The 22439-nt window shown below is 41.8% G+C and overlaps 1 protein-coding gene across 1 annotated transcript in view; it reads right to left on the reverse strand.

The window, feature by feature from the left end:
• The window catches only part of TRABD2B (TraB domain containing 2B), a 288663-nt gene that overhangs the window by 24208 nt on the left and 242016 nt on the right, over positions 1 to 22439 (reverse strand). The gene's annotated exons all lie outside the window — the stretch shown is intronic.

The raw sequence follows: 22439 nt of genomic DNA on the forward strand, positions 1-22439 counted from the left end.
AGCAAGGAACCATGCTATGAAAAAGTGGAAGCAGAGGACTACACTACTTGGTGGGTGCTCCTAGCTGCTAAGAAGTTGTACAAGGAGAAAGGCTTTTGCTCTGGGGCAGCAACTGAAGCCAGCAATAGCATTTCCTAGCAAGCTTTCAAATAAACACTAAACTCAAAAAGGGGGAAAAGGCAGCTGATAGGCTATTGCTGTTTTCTGGCATTTTAATTACTTCTTCCAGGCTTCACAGCCTGGTAGGGGTCAACATCATCACCTCCCCCACTGGGCTGAAGGTTAAATGGCAAAACTGTGGTGCTCTCTGAGGATCTGAGGAAAACGGATACCTCAACAGAAGCTGATTTTAAATTAATGAGATAACACTAGTTCACTAGTTCCTATTTTTTTTTTCAAACTTTGAACATCATCTGTGGGAAACAAGTCATTGTTCTGACTGCAACAATAACATCCAAGTTAGAAGTGGTGAAAGGGAAGCACAGACTGATGACAGAAGCATGTTCTAACAGCAAGGCTGCTGGGATGGGATGTGCAAGACCTGAATTCCAGTGGATTTTGTAAAACGAAGAAATGAAGCAAAAAAAGGGGGTACATGACCTGTACAAAACCACCTTGAAACAATACTGCCAGAGCTCCTCACTCTTGTTTGAAATACCATCCCCTCTTGCATCTGACTGTAACTATGCAGAAAAAGGCCTTTTATTGCTTTAATCTTCTAGAGTTTTGCTAATTTTAGAAAAAAGTCAATACAAAATCTCTCCTTTGATATGTGGCCATGTCAGCTTACATTTGTGAGCAAAGATTTCTGAAACAAAAACCTAATAAACCAGTACTGACACAGAGTGATTTTTTCCCCCTAACTTCAGTAGAAATTCCTGTTTGGTCTTAATTTCAAGAGAGGAACTATTTCTGTCTCTGGGATGTCTCAATGAGTTGTAGGTACAGAAAATTGAAAAGAATTAATAGGCAATATGAAGCTGTGGTCTGCAAAACTATTTCTATTACATGGATGCTATGACTTTTATGACAGAAACAATTAAAGCCACGTGAAAAGTTTTGCCTCCTGAGTGAAACCAGTAAGACATTTTAATGAAAAAGTAATAAAAAATTCTAAACTTCATTGGTGACAATGTACAAAATGTGCTGCAAGTGAAACCACATGTTTCATTTCTGGAACGTTTTGTTTTCTTCCAAAAAAGTCACATCTACTACTAATGGCAGCTTTTTTTCTTTTAGATTTTTTGAAGTCCATTACAATAGCAGTAAAGATGGCCACCTCTATTTCCACTGCATCATCTTTCACCGGAAGGTCCTTCCAATAGCTACTGAGAAGTAATTGTTGCTACTACAAAACTCACTGGCAAAAATGACAGTAAATTTGTCACTCATAGCCAACGTTAATGAAGTTCTTCAGAAATCATATGACAGATACAGAAAAGATGCTTGTTTAAACTAATTCTAAAGGTCTCCAAGATTGCTTTCATTAATAAAAAATCCCAGAAAAGAAAATCCCAGAAAAGAATCCAAGAAAATCCCATATTTTCGCTCTTTCCAAGCGTTCAGACTCTCAGTGAGTCCCTTCCAAACTCATTCATACTCGGTCCACACAGACGGATCTACTGGTTCTGGATTTTTTTTTTCTCCAGTAAGACTTTTTTCCATGCTTCCCATTGAGGATGAATTTTCATCAGTGCAGCAACTTTCTTTGAGAGATCTTGGTGCTCTCCAAAGCTTTCAAGACTTCTTAGGGTATGACATAGGCTCATGGCTGAAGCAAAGCCATCTCCAAACTCACGGAAAAGGAAAGGCTGTCATAGTTTTGCATTGTGTGGGTCTCTTAAGTCACAGCAGACAGTTCTTAATTTTTATCCAGCCATGATAGTGGATCAGTGAAGTATCAACATACAAATGCAGCCATTTAGAAGCTTGGAAGATGCAAACTTGGATAGGATGAGTTAGGCAGGTAGGAAGGACCTAGACTAGGCATCTATTACACAAACACCATATGGGTAACTGCAATGGCAGCAGGCAGCAATGATTGCCAAGAAAATCCCATCCTCATTGCCTCCTGCACTTACGCCAAAGCAATGGGAATACAAATTGCTTGATACTGTCCAAAGACAGGTCATTCTGGTACTGCTCTAGATACATCTTCTCTTCACTGTGTGCTGTGAATTCACCTGGGTCTTTCTTCAACCAAACTGTCCATCTGCACACCAGAGAGAAGAGCCACGAGGGTGTGGCGCACAGAAACATGTTATGAAGGCAAGAACATGGAGCAGATGCGAAAGAACCCAAAGGTAACAAGCGATGTGATCATCACAGCTAGAACTGAGCTGCTGCCAAGATTTGTTTCCATTGACTTTTTTCTCCTTTTCCACTGAAACTACGCCTCATGTTCTGATCAGTCAGTATTTCCCTGAGACACTGAAGGTACGAGCAGCCCCCACACCAATCCACATCCGCCGTCTCAAGGCTGGGGCCACCATTTGGCTCCTTGAATGGTCTTAGGCACATCTGAACACATACTTTCCACTTTTTAACACCTACTATTTTGTTACATGTGTTTACCTTGCTCTGAGCTCCTAGTAAACTGGAACCAGTAGAGAGGTGTTTTTATGGGTTGAGATTTTAGAAACCACTTAAGACGACTGGCAGCTCACTTCTTATTAAAATTAATGAGTTTGGGCATCAAAATCCCAGTGGTGGCTTTGAAAGCTTCGAGCTTAATTGTTTCCACTACCATCACATGAGCCACAGGTTGTAAACCTGATATTTCAGAACATTCTTCGGCAAGAGAATAAATAAACACTGAAGAAATGTTAAAATGTTCTAACCTTCAGAGAGTTATAAACTAACCACTTGTAAATTAGTGTGGCTCATAGGGAATAAGTCTATTGTGGCAACTGTATTCTACATTTGGTTGATACTTTTCCCATTATTCCTGTACTACTAATAATTACCCCAAGACCTGGGATGGACTGTTGAAGACTGCATGTTGATGCTTACTTGATTTAATAAATCTAGAGACCTGGTTGTTCCCAAATCTGATCATCAACCTATATACATTCAACCAGAAATAAAATCATACCTTTTAATCTCGCAGAATATGGATATTTAACCCAAACATATTGAAAGAATATTTAAATATTTTAATTCAAAATAAGGTAGGCTTCCTATCAGATGATAACTTCCTCATTGATTTCAGTAAAAATTTTATTAATACATAGGGCCTGAATTTATTAATATTCTGGAGTTTTTCCCGTGAAAGAAAAAAGACCAAACTTCCCATCTACAATAGGATACCTAGAAAATAAATCTCCTCGTTATGTGAAGCTCATTCAAGTGATCATTTTATCAACTATTTCATGCCTTTCTTTTGGTTTCAGTCTCAAGGCACTCTGTTAGCACAGCTGCGCTGTATGAAACCATGGGGATATAGTACACTTTTTTCCACTCTTTCACTATTGCTGAGACAGCTTTTCAAGATACAGAGTTATTTTTAAAATCAGAGAAAAAGCAGGGCTAGTTTTCAATTTGCGAGGCCACTGTGCCTTTTTGGAAGAAAGAGTGAGCAAGTACCACCCAAATATCTTGGTCCACATAAAGATCTTGGAGATTTTTCATTAATAACTTGATACAACCCCAGGCTTAGTGGTTCCACCCATTTTTAAATCTATCATTCCCACATGGGGTGGTCTTTGAGAAGCTAGAAGTATTTCAGGCCCTTAGGTGGGTTTTTTGTCATCTCTGACCTTAATTTCCTTCCTTGGGATGCTCAGTTCTGCAAAACAAGTTCTCTAAATAGAGTCCAAATAAGGGAACTTGAGATTCTCAGCAAATATTGTACGTGGCTTAAGGTACAGAAACCAGGGTGAAAACAGAAAAACATTTATTCTTGCTAGTTCTTGAAAACACTTAATCCACAGACAAAGACTTCTGTGGTTTTGTTTCACTTCTGGTGAAATTTGCCATCCTTTTCTAATTCTTTAAGAATTAAAAGAACAAAACCAAACAAGCAAGTAGTTTAGGCTGAGCTGCATGCTCCATTAGTCTGTCTTGGCGATCCTCTGCCTTGTGGTCTCCAGTGCTGCTCTGTGCTAGCACTGGCAATAGAAATTTGACTCATCATTGGAATTTGCTAGTTACCAAGTGGATCTGCTCAGAGAAATGACATTAACATCATCAAGTCCTGTAGTAACTTGTTTTCATAATTCCCAGGCTAAAAGTTGCCCAGGTGCCAGTTTCATTCAGCTCCAAGAGGCCTGGCAGTCCAGCTGTGCCTTTCTCCTTGTCTATGAAAGCATCTTCCTACTGCTCACACCAGGTATCCAATTCCTGTAGCTCAGAGAGCTGTGACCATCTTGATAACCTTGATAACCTCCTTCATAAATGCAAACAGCCCACCTTTCCCTTATGGTGGAGGCTGCTTAATGTTAACACTACACCTTGTGCCGCACCTCATTTCAAGCAACAAGGGTTTTCCCAACCATCAATTCATTGTCAGTTGTCTGAGGGGAGCAACAGGCAGGGCAGATCCCACTAATGCCTCTGTCCACTGATCCTGCTGGAGTAATGCTAATATCATTTGGCTTGAGTCCTTTTGAGCCTCCTCTGAGCTTCAGCAGGGCCAGGAATTTCCTCTTGCCTTAGCTCATGAGAGAGGACATGACTTTGCTGACTGTACACATCTTCCACACAACTAAATCATCAATCTATTTTTTTCCAGCAGTCTTGCGGTAACGTTTCTGTTCCCTCAGATATGTGCAGAATCTTCTAAAATGCAAGTTTGCCAATTTGTTATTTGCATCTTGTCTTGGTAGCGTGAGCAATGGAAAAGTTTTTCTCAGAAGACTGCCATGCTTTGCACGAGCTTCCAAGTACAGCAGCGGTGCTGAGGTTTTCTTGCTTCAATTTTCAGAACTGTCGGACAGGGAAAGATTTAGTTTCATCAAGAGAGAAGCTGTGGTGATAGTGAGGAATGTGTGATGTGGCAGCTTTATCCTTATGCCACCGTTCTTGGGATGCACCTGGATAACAGCCAGACACTAAGTTAAGAGCTCTTTATTATACATGGTTTCTCATAAATTCTAATTTGGGAGTCTTTGTCAAGGAAGGAATTTGTCAGTCCCTTGCACGCATCCTTGTTCCACTTGCCATAGGACACAGAGAAATCTTTGCTTTTTTTAACCTCACTTAGAGAGAGCAGTCCTGCACACCCACAAGATGGGCACCAGAATCTCCATTCCCACAAGAGGTTTTACCGTTTTCTTCCATGCTAGGATGAAACTCAGATTTTCAAAGTCCTTGGAGAGCAGAAACAAAAGGAGAACGAGAAAGCCAGGCAGAAATCCTAACCCACCCCAGCACAGCTTATAAAGCCTCTTTCTAGTAATGTGAAGTATGAATTTAGACCATGGTCTCTCACATAATCAGGCGATGCTAGTGCATACCAGTGGAGTTCATCTCCTCCAAGACGAAAGCATATATAGATAATTATTATTTTCTTTCTTGTAATTGCAAAGATATCAGAGAATTATATTCTCCCCATACCTAACTTATCTGTGATGCTTCAGGTAAGCGCTATAAATTACTGAGGTTAATTTAGGCTCAAGAGACAGCAAAACAGAATACCTGCAAAACCCCTGATTATTCATTCACCTGATTAGATTAATTACAATGAGATTATTTTATGTAGGACTCAGTTGCCTTAGGCCTGTATGCTAAAGTTAAAGCATTTCCATTTCTTAACAGAATTTGGAAACAAAACTGTTTTTTCCAGTCAACTACATCTCATGAGCAGTTAAATTAGATTAAGTAGTTAAATTGGATTACAGTCCACTCCAAACTTGGATGTATCTCTGGACTCGGAATCCATGTCAGAGTATTCTCTGGGAAGAAACACTGTTGTTCAAGACCCATGACCTTAGTTTGAAAGGGAATTTGGTACTCAGTATACACACATACATATGCACACTCTCAAATGTGCATAAATGAAGTGAAATGCTTGTGAGGTTAAGATATTCCCATGGATGGTGATATTTTCCTTCTTATTTTGAGAAACTATAGAGAACTGAGCAAAACTTTCGCTATCTATTCCATTTCATTAAAAGTGAGCTGACTGGGGGCGTAGGAGAAGAAATGCAACTTGAACAGCTGAATTTGCTGAAAAACGAGAAGAGAGATGCAACATTTGTAATATGCCATTTTCATATGAATTCTTTTATTGCAGAGAAGTCAAAATGTTTCATTTCAGCACTTTCTGAAGAAAGCTTTTAAATCTTTTTTCATTCTTCTGTTTTCAAAGACTTAAATGCTACAAAGTGGCCTTTTTTGTTTAAAAATTGATCTAAATTAAAAAGAAAACCTCAACTAATAAATACAAATGACAAATCCCAACAAAACCCAAACCCTGCCTTCAAAAATGTCCTCAAAATGCTCCACTTCAATTTGCTCTGAACTTATTTCCCCTTCTTGACTTTTTGGTTCAATTCTTAAACTGAATAATCCTTTGTTCACGCATCTTTAGTGTAAATTGTGCAAGATGCACACTTCAGCCTCAAAAGGTGGGCTGTGCCCACAGAGGAAGGATGGGTCAACCCTCCAGTCTTGCTTCCCTCTTCCACATTAATATCAAATAAGATCCTTCTCTGCTCATGACACACAGTCTCACCTCTGACTCTATTCCCTAAATCTTCACCATCTTCTAATCACCATATCAATTAGGTGCTAAGCTATTACCACTTGGATAGTGTGATTTAAGTGAAATACTCACAATACAGCTGTCTTTGGCATCTCACTGCCTCAAGGAAGTTGTACTTAAAGCTCCTCAGACAGAATACCTATCCCATAGCTCAAGAAGGGCTCTTGCCCATCTTGCTCATGGATCCTGGTTCAACTTGGGAGTGCACAGACATAAAGTTGTCCTGGCACATCGGGTTTACCCTGGAAGTGTACTTCACAGAGGAAAGAAAGTGCTTTGCATCCAAATTACAACACCTACATGTCCACGTACCACTGAAAGACTTGCCACATAATGTTAACTGAAAGGTTTCAGAGTCTTCTAATAATTATTTTGTGTGCTGTGCAATGAATTTCCAATATTTCTGCTTCTCCTCCCTGATTTTGGACAAAAATAAATGTTGGAGTGTCTGCCTTACCTCTGGATTGGAAATCCTGACCACTTTCCAAATTTGCTAAGAATACACGGGCTTTCTGATGAATCTAAAGTGATGGTATTACACCACAAAAGAAAATTTAAAGGTTACATTTTTATTGAACTGGAATGATTTCAAGCTTTATTCCGCACATATTTTTTTCTTTTATTGCTTGAAAACCATTAGTAAGGAGAGTAAATATATAGCTCTTTTCTTTTACTAACTTTTAAATAAACATATATATATTGCTTCAAGAAAGAACAATGGTGGACTTATTACTGGGCAATGTAATCTCTGTTTCCTCTTTATAAACTCTCTGATCTTTATATGTTTCTTTGAGCTGATTTCATATTAATTATACACAGTAGATTTTTCAGGTGCTGGAAATAAACTTCTATCATTCAACAAGTTCTGCAAAGCTTAAAATTCTTATCCAGTTCATCCCAACCTGCAATACTGAGTTTCCTCAGGTCTAATTGTGACACTTCCAGAGTTTTGGTTTAGACTTAGGTTGTGCGCCAGCTCTGATTCTACAGTGCATTCACAGTGGCTTGTGCAGTGTCTAAGAAATAAAACAGTAGTGACTAAATCTGACCATCTCATGTCAGCAGTTACAATCTCAGATTCTACAGACTGGAAAACAAGGCAAGGAGGTTAACAAATCTTTCTTTCACCTCTACGTTTATGGCTGTCTGCTCTCCTCTCCAGTTGTTTTCAGGTTTTGGGACACTGAGGTGTACAGCTATGCATAACGGCAGGTCTGCTAACTCAGCTGCAAAACTATTCTCATCTCATGTGTTGTTATTCCCAAATCGTTCCTGACCTCTGTTTAAGCACATAAAAGAAAGTGAGAATGCATTTGTTCCATCCCAGTAGTTGCTATCAAGACAAGTTTCAAGATTAAGAAGCTGTCTGACAAAAATCCCCAAACCGACAGCTTGATGTTGATTCCTCAGTAGAATTAAAGCTAGTACACAATTGTTGTTACTCGTATGCAATGCAAATTGACTTCTGCTCCCACATTGCCTCCTTTGGGAATTGTTTTCTCTTCTCTACTGGATCCTCTGAAGAGAAGAAACATCTGCAAGAGTCCTTATTTTCCACCACGTCTTAAAAATAAACTCTCTACAGAGACATCACTGAGTAACATACTAATTGCTTAGCTTGAGGGACTCAAAACATTTTCAGGAGCTTCAGACTTAAACTAAGGGCAAATTATTCAATGAATGCTCGGTGCTGTTTCCTGCACTTCCTTCGATACTCTTGAAGCTGGGCCCTGGCAAAGCTGAGATACTAGGTGGACCACAAATCTGTACAAGCACGGCAACTTGTCTTCCTTAAGTACCTTGTTCAATTCAGTCTCTTACAATTGCAAGACAACAGATAACACAGGCACATAAGTAGCTGCTATCACTAGAAGGAGAGAGACATGGACTACTTAAACTGAGCAGTAGGCAAAAGTGCGGAACCAAAGAGCTGTAAGAAGACCATGCCTGCAAAAGATCCCACATCTCTGTTACACTAAATCTGCTTTCCCTCTCTGTAGCTGACACTGTAAAACATCTGATCTGCTTAGCCATCGATGGCTGTTGAGCTAAAAAAAGGAACACAGAGCCAGTTTGCCTTTCTCCACAATACTATCACAGCCCATTGGCATTGTTTTTATCACAGGGCCTGAGTGCTTCCAAGAAAAGAACAAAACAGTTGTCAGGCTGTTGTTCAGACAACACTTCAGCCTCTCTGTGGGCATTTTTTCTGCACAGTAATGGACAGAACCCTTGAAACATGATGAAGACAGGAGATTTCTTCCTCCAGACTCCACTTGCTTTAATGTCTCATGCTGTTTTATCAAATTTCATGGTAATGGACTTCACATAAGATCTCTCTCTGTCTTAGCCTAGTTTCACCTGGGTTCCCTCCCTGTTTTAACTCATACTAATGAAACTGCTTATATCAAATACATAGTTCTGCCTGACAAATCTATCCTTCATTAAAATTCCTCATTAATGAAGCATGCATGCTGCTACTGAAACCTTAGGGAAAAAAAGGTTTTATATTCTCTTTTTTCAGTTGTTAATTGAAACCTATGAGACTAGATCTTGAAATACATCTTGAATATCTAGAAGGCATCTGAGGCCACAAGAAAGACCAATTTTTAATGAACGCAGCAAACCTCACTGACTAGTTACAAACAGCAGGGCCTGGGTCTTCTCCCCATAAAACAGGTGTACTTGCACTGGCCACACAAAGTATCTCTCCATCATTGCAATGCATATTATTATTGTTATTATTTCTGTTGGTACACTTAGGAACCCCAGAAATAAACCACATGCACATTAAAGAGCTCTGATCTCAGCAAGGTGACAAGCAAGGGGTATGGGAGGATGACGGACAAGAGCATCATGAGGATACAAAGGCACAGTACGTCACTGTATAAAGGTGAGAGCCTTTGCAGCACCCCTCCCTGAAGTCTTCTGCAGACCTCGTTGCAAAGGAGCTTTGGAGGTTCATCTTCTCCAAGGAGTTACCAACAAAGCTAAAAATGCAAGGGGAAGAGGGTCTGAATAAAGGTGGTGTTTCCTTATTTCTGCATCTAACTGGTTAAGCACTGGCCACTAGGAGTCATGGAGGTCTACCTAGGTCTCCTACTAACAGCCTCTACTGAGAAAATGGAGAGGACATTGTGCACCCTGAGCAAGTTTGCGGACGACACTAAGCTGGGTGGAAGTGTCGACCTGCTGGAGGGTCGGGAGGCTCTGCAAAGGGATCTGAACAGGCTGGACCGCTGGGCAGAGTCCAATGGCATGAGGTTTAACAAGGCCAAATGCCGGGTCCTGCACTTGGGGCACAACAACCCTATGCAGTGCTACAGACTGGGAGAAGTCTGTCTAGAAAGCTGCCTGGAGGAGAGGGACCTGGGGGTGTTGGTTGACAGCCGACTGAATATGAGCCAGCAGTGTGCCCAGGTGGCCAAGAAGGCCAATGGCATCTTGGCTTGGATCAGAAACGGCGTGACCAGCAGGTCCAGGGAGGTTATCCTCCCTCTGTACTCTGCACTGGTGAGACCGCTCCTCGAATACTGTGTTCAGTTCTGGGCCCCTCACCACAAGAAGGATGTTGAGGCTCTGGAGAGAGTCCAGAGAAGAGCAACAAAGCTGGTGAAAGGGCTGGAGAACAGGCCTTATGGGGAACGGCTGAGAGAGCTGGGGTTGTTTAGCCTGGAGAAGAGGAGGCTGAGGGGTGACCTCATTGCTCTCTACAACTACCTGAAAGGACGTTGTAGAGAGGAGGGTGCTGGCCTCTTCTCCCAAGTGACAGGGGACAGGACAAGAGGGAATGGCCTCAAGCTCCGCCAGGGGAGGTTTAGGCTAGACGTTAGGAAAAAATTCTTTACAGAAAGGGTCATTGGGCACTGGAACAGGCTGCCCAGGGAGGTGGTTGAGTCACCTTCCCTGGAGGTGTTTAAGGCACGGGTGGACGAGGTGCTGAGGGATATGGTTTAGTGTTTGGTAGGAACGGTTGGACTCGGTGATCCGGTGGGTCTCTTCCAACCTGGTTATTCTGTGATTCTGTGATTCTGTGATTCTGTGACAGTGATCGTCTTTGGAGCAATTCTGGTTCTTACAATTTTCCAGTGAAAGAAAGAGAGAGAAATATCCATGCATGGCTAGCAGGGGCTTTCTGCTGGCCCAGCAGAAGAATTAGACCAACTGGCTTTCTTGACCAGAGAAATATCAACACCCTCAAATGCACTTTCTGTAACCCCTGCAGATTCAATTTGGCAAGGCCAAATAATAAATAAGACTGGGGATTGGCAGTAGTTGAAACCTTCTAATAGTGCTTTGTGAACGTGAATGAACTTCTGCATAAACTGTTTATATGCATACACACAAACATACACAAAACCAGCAATTAATCCCAGCTCTCCTCCCATGAAGAGGACACCAAATGGCAGTAAGTGAAACACCAAGAAAATGAAAGCCACTTGTTCTGCTGCTCCCCAGAGCACAGTAAGATGTTTAAGAAACCTCCTCCCTCCATTGTTCATGTGTATTTCTTAGTCTGTTTATTCATTTGTTTGTTTGCCTAGAAATGCCTTACCTAAGTGTCAGTTGTTTAAGAGGGTATCACAGCCTCCTGTTTGTAGCACTGTCTAGCTCCTGAAAAGCATGTAATATCACAAGTCTCACAGACGTCAGAGACTCATCAAAACAATGCCTGGCATCTGGCAGGTGTTCCAGCAGTCACATTAGCTTCTTATCACTATGCAAAGTGGGAACTGTTTAACAGTCACCTAACTAGGACTTCTACTGATGTGGTGCTGTAATCCAGCTCAAACTACAGAAAGGCCAAAATACTTCTGGTAGCAGAGGGGTTTTTAACCTCAAGATCACTTGTCTATTTCCAGAATAATTTGCTACTTCAAAGTTTGGATTTTTTTTTAATGTTTTTTTAAAACAAACTGCCTTTTCCATACATGAAGAGTGTGCCCTTATACCAGCCTCATGGGATCAGGTCATCTTCGCAACATGGCCCAAAACTGGAACATAGACTTCACTTTTTAAAAGTCTGGAGGAGCAAGGGTTCAACTTCTATGCTTGCAACCTTCATTCATCTTTTGCCACTGCTACTTAATCCACACTGCATAGCATTGCTCCCTAGTTCTCCTAGAAGGGACTTAATCTTATACTAAGGGAGGACTCCTCTCTTTCTCATACCACTTCCACTGTGTTAGATTCACTGCATAAGCTAGGAATGCTGTATTAGCCAAAAGGGCCACAAAGCAACCCCATTTTCTGTTATGCTGTCTGCACACTAGAGCTTAATTGTGTTAGTATCAGACAGAAAGCCCTTGACTTTTTTTTTTTGTGCTGTTGCTACCCAGGCAGCTCAGATTAATCCAGACCTGGGCAACATGAAGCCCAGGAGCAGCCCGTAGAAATCTGCTCTCACTGGAAGCTCCACGCAGGAAACATCTGTAAAAGAACGTGCTGAGAGGAGCAGGTGAGTCTCAGGCACTAGGAAGGAGACTCAGCTGATCTCTGCATCATGCTCTGTAGCGTCTGAGATGTGTCTTGTATTTATTCAGAGCAGCAGAGTGCTGCCAGTGCTTTAACAGCTCTCCTGGTCTCAGTGTGGCCCATCTGTTCTGGTTTCAGCTAAAGCAGAGTTGATTTTCTAACTTTTCCGCTAAGCCTTCTCTAAATAACTTCATTTTTCTAAAAGTTAACTACATGTTGTCAGACGGCATCTGTCTCTACAAGTGAAAACGCCTAAAACTTATGATTATCACTGAGTAATGGGGCACTGGTATGCAGAAAAGCCACTGTTTATATTCATTTCTACGGAAGCAAGGACATCCTCAAGTCAAACGGACAAAAATAGCCACACTTGCAGGGAGGGGCAGACAGGACAGTTGACCTCCAGACTGACCAAGAGAGTATTCCATTCCATATATGTCACACTCAAAATAAAATAGACGGGTCAAGCTCTCTTCTTTGATAGTCGGCGTCTAATCTGGACCTTTTATGTCCTATTGCCTGATCCGTGTGTTCCTGAACCCAGTTCCTAAGTCTAACTCCTATCTGCCACTGAGTCCAGCCTGGGACCTTTCCCCTGTACCTGCTCTGTAGCATCCGTGGTGATGTACAGTCATCAGGGGGGTCAATTTCATATACTTGTATATATTTTATTAGTAGTATTTTCTTTGTTATTATTATTATTTTTTTCATTAAAGCTGTTGTAGTTTCCAATGCACAAGTCTCCCTCTCTCATTTCCTTTTTCCTGGTCGAAGGTGGGGAGGGAAGGTGTCAAGCAAGACTGGGACCACAACTCCTTACATTTAGCTGCCAAGCAAGTCGAGGCTGGGGCTAAACTGTGATACCATCAAATCCCAATAAGGGAGGAGTCACCTAGTGTTTTATTGGTTAGTAGTTAATAACTAATGCTAAGCTAGCTATGCTGTCATAGTTTCCTCCCAGCGAGTTAAAAAAGAAACAACTCTTTGTGCCGTAGTTTTCCATCTGTCCCTGGAGATAACTCCCCACCTCACATGAACATAGTGAAAAGAAATAAAGCAAAGACAAAGAGATGTGAGATGCCATGCTGGTGTGTCATGTAAACTTTGTGGACAGATCAGTTTGGACCAGATTGCAGAACTGCCACCTCATGCTGTTGAAATACTGCCCCATAAGATGTTTTGATTAAAGCCACGGAACAACTCATCTGAGCCATCTCTCTGCAATGAGATTAAGTGCTTAGGGCTGCCCCACCAGGCCTGCCGACGTTTACTCTGAACAGAAGCACAGGCTATTTAAGCAATGCTCTTTTCCTAAGCAAATGACGACACCCTGCACATAACACCAGTCTGCCCCTCCATCTCTTCCTTTCCCCAGTAATACTTAATTTGACCACCAGTTGTAACTGAACTATCCCAAGTAGCACAGAGATCAAAAAAGATTGTTCTTGTTTATATGAAAAGAAGCAGGGAGGAGACAAGCTTTATGAGGAAAAGCTCAAGTGTGAGTTCAGCCCTTTCCTAGATACCAGAGTGCAACAATTAAAAAAGCCACTCAACCCCTTGATCTCATCAAGCCTCTTGTTTGCTGACTGACCAGGGGTTTCTTGGAGAGGTAGGGAAGGTAAAGAGGGAGGGAAGTGGGACAGGGCATCCCAATAGTGAAAGAAGAAGAAAATAAAATCAGTCTCCTATTCCATCATCTCATTTAAAACACTTGTGGTTGCCTGTGCTTTCATTTTCTACCTTTCACTGATTTGAGTGGGAATTGCTGACCATGCAGCAATGATCACTACCAGTATGAATGCTTGGATACACAGAAATTGCCCTAAATTCAAGGTTGCATTTGCAAAACAAACAAACAACCTCCCTGTTAACTCTGCTTTCTTTCAAGTAAACGGCCTTTCTCCTTGAGGGGGATGTTTCTAAAATTGCCTCAGGGATTTAAAACCTCAATGCCTGCTAAATGTCAATGGAAGCTGCACCTCCCAGTTTCATTTGTGACCCCAAATCTAATCTACACTTAAGTTTGATACACGTGCAATATTCTAATTTAACATCAGCATGCCTGTAGAGGAAGAAAGACACCTCTGTCTCAAATGCAAAGCAAGGTTTGCTTAGACAAAATGGTGGCAAAAAGCCAACCCCTGCATCTATACATCCATTGACCATAGGCCAATAAATGCAATGATGTGCTGCTCCTGTGAAGAGTTTTTCAGCCTGGATGGCATTATGGAGGAAGAAAGGAGGCATCTATCAAGACCACGTGCCCAAACTGGAGTGAAAGGTAAGGACACAACAAAATCCCTAAAATCTGCATCTGCCAGGATGGGAAAAGTGGAGGAAGAGGCACCTACTGACCTGGACTAGACCATCACCAGTTTTACCCTGGTGTTAGACAGCCTTGATTCTTGGAACTGCTGATTTTAGAAATCACTTTTTCTCTCCGAAGTTCATACAGGGACTTCTGGATCTTCAGTGTGCTGGAATATGATGCCTTGACTCCGTGGGTGTTACGAATAATTCCTTCAAATGACTTATAAAGCAGGCAATGTTACAACCTAAACTCACTGCAGCAGCAGAGGTTTACTGGTCTCCTTGTCGAGAACCATGTGAGTTTATTTCAGTTAGTAATGTTTTCCTTCCCCTTCAGAAATCGGGAGGAGAGAATACCACAAAAGTATTTGAGATCCATGTGAACCTTGTTTAGCCACTGTGGATTGGGATTTACATTCCAGGGGTATAATGAACACAGAGACGCAGAGACGCAAAGATGCGGGCACACAACGTTATTAAATCCTTGAAGATTATCCCAGTCTCACTCTATAACTTAGCCTTTTTTTAAACGATGCTGGCACGTATATGAACTCTAGCCCTTCGCGAAGCTCAATGCCAACAGAAACCAGCAACTTTGCAGAGGCTGAGTGGCAGCCCAGTGTAGTCCTCTGTGTTAGAACTCTGGACAGGCTGTATCATTTTTCTTCACTGGAGGGGAAGTGTTTATCTGGGAAGCGTTTCACATCAAGGACAATAGGGATCTGTTTAGCTTTCCACAAATAGGCTGGTATGCAACTTCCGAGCACTCTCCAAGGAGAGCTTTGGAACACTGGCCACGTCTTTCCATCGGGGATTTCATGTAAAGTAGCTAATGCCCCACATCCTTCATCCTGATTTATTACTGCTTCATCCTTGTTTCAAAGTGCTGTGCTCACTTCAAACACAACATGGGGCTCATCTCAGTGAATATGCACTTTGATCGCTGGTGATTCCAGATTTGTATCGGCCATTCAAACATAAACAGGGATGTGCTGTCTCGACAGAGGTATTTCTGTGACTGCCTTTATTTTTGCAAGAGTAATTTGAAAATGTGAAGCTGGGGTCAGATGGTATGAGATTCAAATCTAGCAGCCAGACAGGACACTAGATACAAAGCGCTCGGAGACTGCCTATGACTTTGCTGCCGAGATGCTGTAGGTTAGCAGGAACATTTTAGTGTCCTTGACTTGACACATGTCCTGCGAGTCACTGGAGAAAGTCTTCCACATGCTGTTGCCCACAAATGAGAGCAGCACTGCAGACTTGTGAGCTGATCAGACATCCTATACAGCAGCAGAAAGAGGAAATTCTTCCATCAACTCTGGTCCCCTGCGGGACCAACGGTTTTCTCACTGTAGTCAACAGGAATTATGACCATGTTCGGTGCAAATTTAGGTCAATTTTTGGTGCTGATGAAAAATTCTGTTCTATGGTGGGGCTACAGATGGGGCAGACAGCTGGGCATAGCCAGGTCCACAGTAGCCATGAGAGGGTAAATTCTCCAGGTGCTTCTCCTGACCAACTAGAGCCTCAGAGTTACATCACAGTGGCAAAGGATCTGATTTTCACACGCAGAAAAATTACCATCCACGAGACCATCAGCTAGAACAAGAGGTCAAAGTGGAAGCCCAAACAGATATTTCATTTTCTGTCAGACACTCCACACGCTCAATCTTTCTCTTTACATTTGCATGCATAAATTCTGAAATTGGATAGCAGTCTATTTTTAGCAATCACAGTTGCAGGAAATCGTCTTCATTCAGGATGTTCTTCCATCATATCAACTGACAGCCACTGTGTCTGTATCTATATAGAGCATCTGATCTGTTTTTCTTCCCTCCTGTTTCTATTCACAGGTCCATTTTTCATTCTCCATGGAATGTGGAGCATTTGGGAGTGTAGGTGGAAAGTCGAAGTCTTTCAAAACCCCGCTAACAGGAATTTGTTTAATTAATTAACTTTGTGGGAAGAAAAAAAAAAAAAGGAGTGCTGATCCTCTGCTCTGAAAGCATGAATTACTGCACAAGAGAAGAAGAGAAGACGTCCTCTGAGACAACAGAGGCTCCTTCACACAGAGTGAGTGACTGAGTTGCTTCCTTGGGAAGTCCTGAGTCATCAAACAGAGCAATTTAATCCCCAGGAAACTGGAAACATATGGGCATGATGTTCACTTGCATGAAGCATGAGCTCCAGAGAAGGGTGAACCTCCAAAAGTTCTGGAGATCAGTTTAGCTTGTGGAAGGATTTTAAAATCTTAAAGCTTTTGTAAAGTATATCTGATCTGGAGCTGGATACAGTATTCCCAACACATGGTTTACTGGATGAATTAAACCCTTTACATAGTTTACAGATTACATGTGAATTTACTTGGGCTTCTCATAGAAACGATTCAAAGATCATGTCATGAAAATGCACTCTGGTTTCTAAGTTATTTACTGTGACAAGTGTTCATATATTCACCATTCTTAATTTACCAGTCCTGTTGTAAGAACTTACTTTTTTGGCATTCCTGCTCCTACTACTAGCACTTAACTAGGAGAAGCAGTTGATACATGTGCTCCTCAGTCTGACCCTTCACTAGGTTCTCCTAAAGGGACACCCATATAGTCATTTCAGATCTGAAGCTGGCCCACGGCCAGTGTGAAGCCACTTGGTTTGTCTGGGACAACATGAGTTGTTAAAAGTGAGATTATTTTGTACTGAAATCAACAAGAAATAGCACAGTATCACATTGCATATATACATAAGAGTGACATTCTACTTATTAGGGTAATTCCAAGTTTCCAGTTAACTTTCACAGCTTGTCACAACAAGACCTACCCACAAGGAGTGATACCCATGCCACCAATCACAAAATGTTGCTTTGGAGGGCTACTAACCCCATTTAAAATGTTAAGAATGTCCCTATGAACAGCTGATCACTCATGAAAGATGGAAAAGGTACTTGTTAGTGTATTCCTACATAGAAAACTGTATCCCCAACTGTTTTCCTTTAAGGCAGTATTCTTGAAGGAATTTCAAGTAAAAGCGTCAATGAAAAAAGTAATTGACTCCCTTTCTTCATGTTCCTTTTTTAGGAACTTGTGAATGTTAAAGAGCTCCCTGCAAGCAAAATTATTAGCAATTACACTCATGCTGAATTAAGTTGCTCTACTGATTGCAGCATAACACGTAGCCCTCTTGCTGAAGGTAAAGAAGTCAGCTCTGGAAGTGGAAAAGCTATCTGTCCTAACGTGTGAGGTCTCTTTGCCTGACAACGTGATAGTGAAGGTAAAGGAAGCCTGCATTGCAAAGACAGAGTGACAGCAAACAGACCACAAACTTCCCTAGATAAACGACATCTTTCAAACTACACAATACCACTTGATACCTTTGTGCCTCTTGAGCTGTTACAAAGTGCAGCTGCACTTCAGCCCAGATTGATATCACTTGAGATGGAGGCCATCAATCCACAGGACAAGTGCAGGCTGAATACACAAACACAAAACTCACACAACTGCACTGTTCCAATATAATGCTGGAGGAAGGGTGGAGTAATTCATCCAAAGGCTTAAGTAGTTTAACAGCACTGTCCAACTTGAACATGGGGCTCAAGTCACAGAATCACAGAATGTCCTGAGTTGGAAGAGACGCACAAGGATCATTCAGTCCAACCCTTGTCATAGAATCACAGAATCACCAGGTTGGAAAAGACGCACCAGATCATCGAGTCCAACCATTCCCATCAATCACTCAACCATGTCCCTCAGCACCTCATCCACCCATCCCTTAAACCCCTCCAGGGAAGGTGACTCAACCACCTCCCTGCGCAGCCTGTTCCAGTGCCCAATGATCCTTTCCTTGAAAACCTTTCCTAAAGTCCAGCCTGAACCTCCCCTGGTGGAGCTTGAGGCCATTCCCTCTTGTCATGTCCCCCATCACATGGGAGAAGAGGCTAGCACCCTCCTCTCTACAACCTCCTTTCAGGTAGTTGTAGGGAGCAATGAGGTCTCCCCTCAGCCTCCTCTTCTCCAGGCTAAACACCCCCAGCTCTCTCAGCCGCTCCTCATAAGGCCTGTTCTCCAGCCCCCTCACTAGCTTCGTTGCTCTTCTCTGAACTTGCTCCAGAGCCTCAACATCCTTCTTGTGGTGAGGGGATAGAAGAGGAACTAATCTCATGAAACAATTAGTCATCTAAAACTAGCCAGATACCAACTGTAAGGAAGTTGGGTCAACTCTCCAAGACACCCATGAGCAGTCTACTGGAAAAGACAGTGTTTTTACATGGACTATAGGAAGCACCTGCTCAACTGTGTGAACATACTTTTAGTTTTCTGCCAATTCTCTCATGGCTCCTCACAATCAAAGAGAGGAGACTATCAGCAACAATCTCATGTTAACAGTGACCTCTACAAGCTACTGGCACTGATGGAAGCCTTGTGGCTGACTTCAATAAAGTTTGGATCATCTTCATCTCTAGAAACTATATGCCAGAATTTTCATCTCATACTAACAACCTCAGGGTGAAAAGATCTGCATTAGAATTGTTGGGAAGCAGAAAGAGCCTCTCCTGTGGAAAAAAGAACTCCAAAATTTGGAAATAAAGTAAGAACTAGCTCTGAACTTCTGAAGTCTCCAAGGCTTGGTAAGCTGGCTATTAGATAGTTTATGGAGCATGAGATACAGATCTGGTAGAACTGATGGGCTGCAGGTTTTTTCTAGCAAAAAAACTAGAAACCTGAGCTCAGCAAGCAAGATACCCTTGAGCAAAAAGAAACAAAGCCATGTTCCCCAGTGGCCCTGTGTGCAAGTTTCCAAGGACTAGAATGATATGGAATACGAAACATTTTTTTTCCTCAAAAAGAAACCAGAAATTTTGCCAAGGATCAAACCTGATAAGAGAGAAAATTGTATGTCCCATGAGGAAAACTAGTCAAATGCAGAATTCCTGAGATGTTCTGATTCATATTCTTTCACCAAGACCATGAATTATCTTGTTCTTTTTTTTTAAACAAGTTGCTAAACACAACTATTTCAGAAGACATTCAGTGTTTAAAGGTGGCCTAAAGAACATGTGGATGCACTGGCCCTAAGTAATGTGCTGCTCAGGAAATGATAATTAAGTTTCTATGGAAGAGAACTCAAGAGTTGACTTTGCTTCTCTATCATGTCTTGGAGCTTTTCTTTTATTTCTTTCCAGTAACACTTACTTTAGTTGGCTCATACCCTATGCTTTCTGGCTGTAAGGTAATTATAGATGCAAATACAATTAAATAGCAAAGGAAGATATTTGAAAGGCAACTGAGGATCTCTTGACTATTTTTGTGACTAAATATTTTAAGCATTGAGTAGTTGTATTCTCCAATGTTAGATGAGGCAATAAATTTGCCAATGCACGCAGATGAGCCCCATTCAATCCCTATACACCTCTTACTGCAAATTATGCTGTCAGAGAAACCTCCCTAAATAATGGATTCGCTTTTCTTCTGAGGGAAGGAAGCTAGTGAAGGGAGTATGATCTTCAGGCTCAGAAAAAATGAAAAATCCAAAGGTTTATAACAGGATTAAGAAGAACTGCAGCATCCCAATGGGGAGATTATTCCACCCAGAGATAAAAAAAAACCAAACCACAAAGTGTGCATTTTTCCCTGTTTCAGAAGAGATGGGATCCAGAACGAGCTAACATCTCTGCAGCTCTTCTTTTTTTTCTCAGCTGGCTCAGTTGTTCCCAATGCAAGTGTCACAGCTCTTCCCCCCCCCCCAAATCTCTTTTTCTAAATAAAATGTTACTCACTTCACAAGTGAGCACAGTGGAGTAACCCTGCTAGGCTGGCAGCAGAAGTTACTTGGGCATCCCAAGGAACATGGCAACTGCTGGGAGACTCCTGATGGCATCTGTAAGTTTCTGGGATGTAATCTATTGCACTGGCACTTTTACCAGTTTGGGGCTGCAGGGTATGTTATGTCAAGCATTTTCCCATCTCTGCATATCACCACTTGAAGGTTATGGATCCTGATGGAGTGAAAAGGCTGTATTATTTTGCGGACTGGGTGTGCTTCCATCCCGTGTGGAACAAGAAAGCACTTACAGTGGAGCAAAGAAACTTTCACCATGAGACAATGCTGAGCAAGGGGGCCAGAGTCCCACCTGTAGGATGCTATAGGAAAAGGCGAAGGAGCAAGCTCTTTGCTTCAGAAAGAAGAAAAGGAACAAACTGCAAAAGCAAAGACACGTTGCTTCAACTGCACCAGGAAGTTCAAACGTAAGGAGGAAGGGTAATTAGTTTCCACAATAAACTCTCAGATGGAAAGAAATTAAAGCTTGTCCTGAATTTGAAAAAAGGTAGGATTGAGCATGCTATCGAAAAGAGCAGCCTGATAGAAATGAGCACTGCCGCATGCTTCTCTGGCTGGGAGAAAGGTGCGCAGTACATTAGGGCTTGGCATGTGGCAGAAGGTCAGAGAGGATTCTGAGAACCCAGTAACAATGGAGTCATCATGGACACAGGTGCTTCCGGAGCTGATCTTGCAGTTTGTCTGTTTTCAATTAAATGTGAAACAGCTGTGGCCCTTTATCTGCTCAAGTCACTGGAATCCATCTGAGGGGAAACTTTTCTCCCATTTCCTTCTCTCTTCCTACCTCAAGCATGCAGTCCTGTTTTCTGAAGACAGAAAGGGGCATGGATGGCCAATTGGCAGAAGCCCCACTAAAAAAAAAAGTTGCCTTTCTTATCTCAGGGCAAAGCAATGAGATGTGGATTCAGCCATTCATTTTCCAGGGTCTTTATCTGGGGACAAGGTGGACAGCCAGCAAAATGAGAAGCAAATACAAATGCTGTTGAAGGTTGTCAGGCGAAAAAATTCAGGACACTTTCTCTTAAGCAACAAAATAAAGAAACGAAGCCAACAAGAGGATAAGTTCTGAATTGTTTATGACATTGCTCTGCATGCCGAGTACAACAGGGTTTCTTCTACAGAAAGGTATGGAGCTTTAAAGAAAGTATTTTCAATAGTGAGCTTGTAGGCTTCTAGAAGAGGCTTAGGAAAGTCCACATTGGGCCACAAGGCAGATCAACTGGAGCCAGGGGATTTCAGAAATCCAGTCAATGAGAGATCCCAAATAGCTCCACACCAGCTAGATGTGCTTTATATGAACTTCACCAGTTCATTGATTCTGGAGCCATCAAACCCCAACGTGTCTTGTCTATCTCTCCTAGCCTGCCAAAATCTCTTTCCTTTTCACCAGTCCCTCAACAAAGGGAGAACTTGGCTCAAATTTGTGCTTGTCACTAAACGGAAATGTGAGGCTCTAGTTATTCATTTTGGTCTGCTTAAAGAGCAGCCATTTCACAACCCATGCTTAGCATTTTGGACAGAGGAAGCCAATAATCTTTTGGCTTTATGCAGCCTGTATGTAACTGAAAACATAAACAGTTTTTGTCTTTGTCCTGTTTCACTCTTACCAAGGCTTTTCTGATACACAGGAACAGTACTAGTTATTTTCTAAAAAGGGATTCTCTTGTCCTTTCTGAAACTGAAATGGATGGCAGAGCTTTAATGTCATACCAGACTACCCCACTTATTAATGGTATCACTGCTTCATTATTATTGAACAATAAAGATCAGACTAGTAATAATTTCAGTAATAATAACAATCATACTGTTCTAGGAATGGCAATATTAAAGCAAAAAAAACTTCTCTTTTTTTTTTTACAAGGCAGCATTGGTAGTAAGTAGGACATAACAAGAGTGTTCTGCTGAACTTAGTCTCATCGTTTCAAGTAATAAGGCTCCTGACTTAACCTCAAAAAAACTCTCTTACTATCAAGAAATCACTGATATTCAGCCAAAACCACCCTCAATTTCAACACGATACACCTCCAAATGTTTCTATGTGCCAGCTCAAATTGCTCCCCTTCGTCCTTATGCACACAATCCACCCATAACAATCCTTTTTTGAATTCCC

Source organism: Phaenicophaeus curvirostris, chromosome 8, assembly GCF_032191515.1.
Source record: "Phaenicophaeus curvirostris isolate KB17595 chromosome 8, BPBGC_Pcur_1.0, whole genome shotgun sequence".
Classification (NCBI taxonomy): domain Eukaryota; kingdom Metazoa; phylum Chordata; class Aves; order Cuculiformes; family Cuculidae; genus Phaenicophaeus; species Phaenicophaeus curvirostris.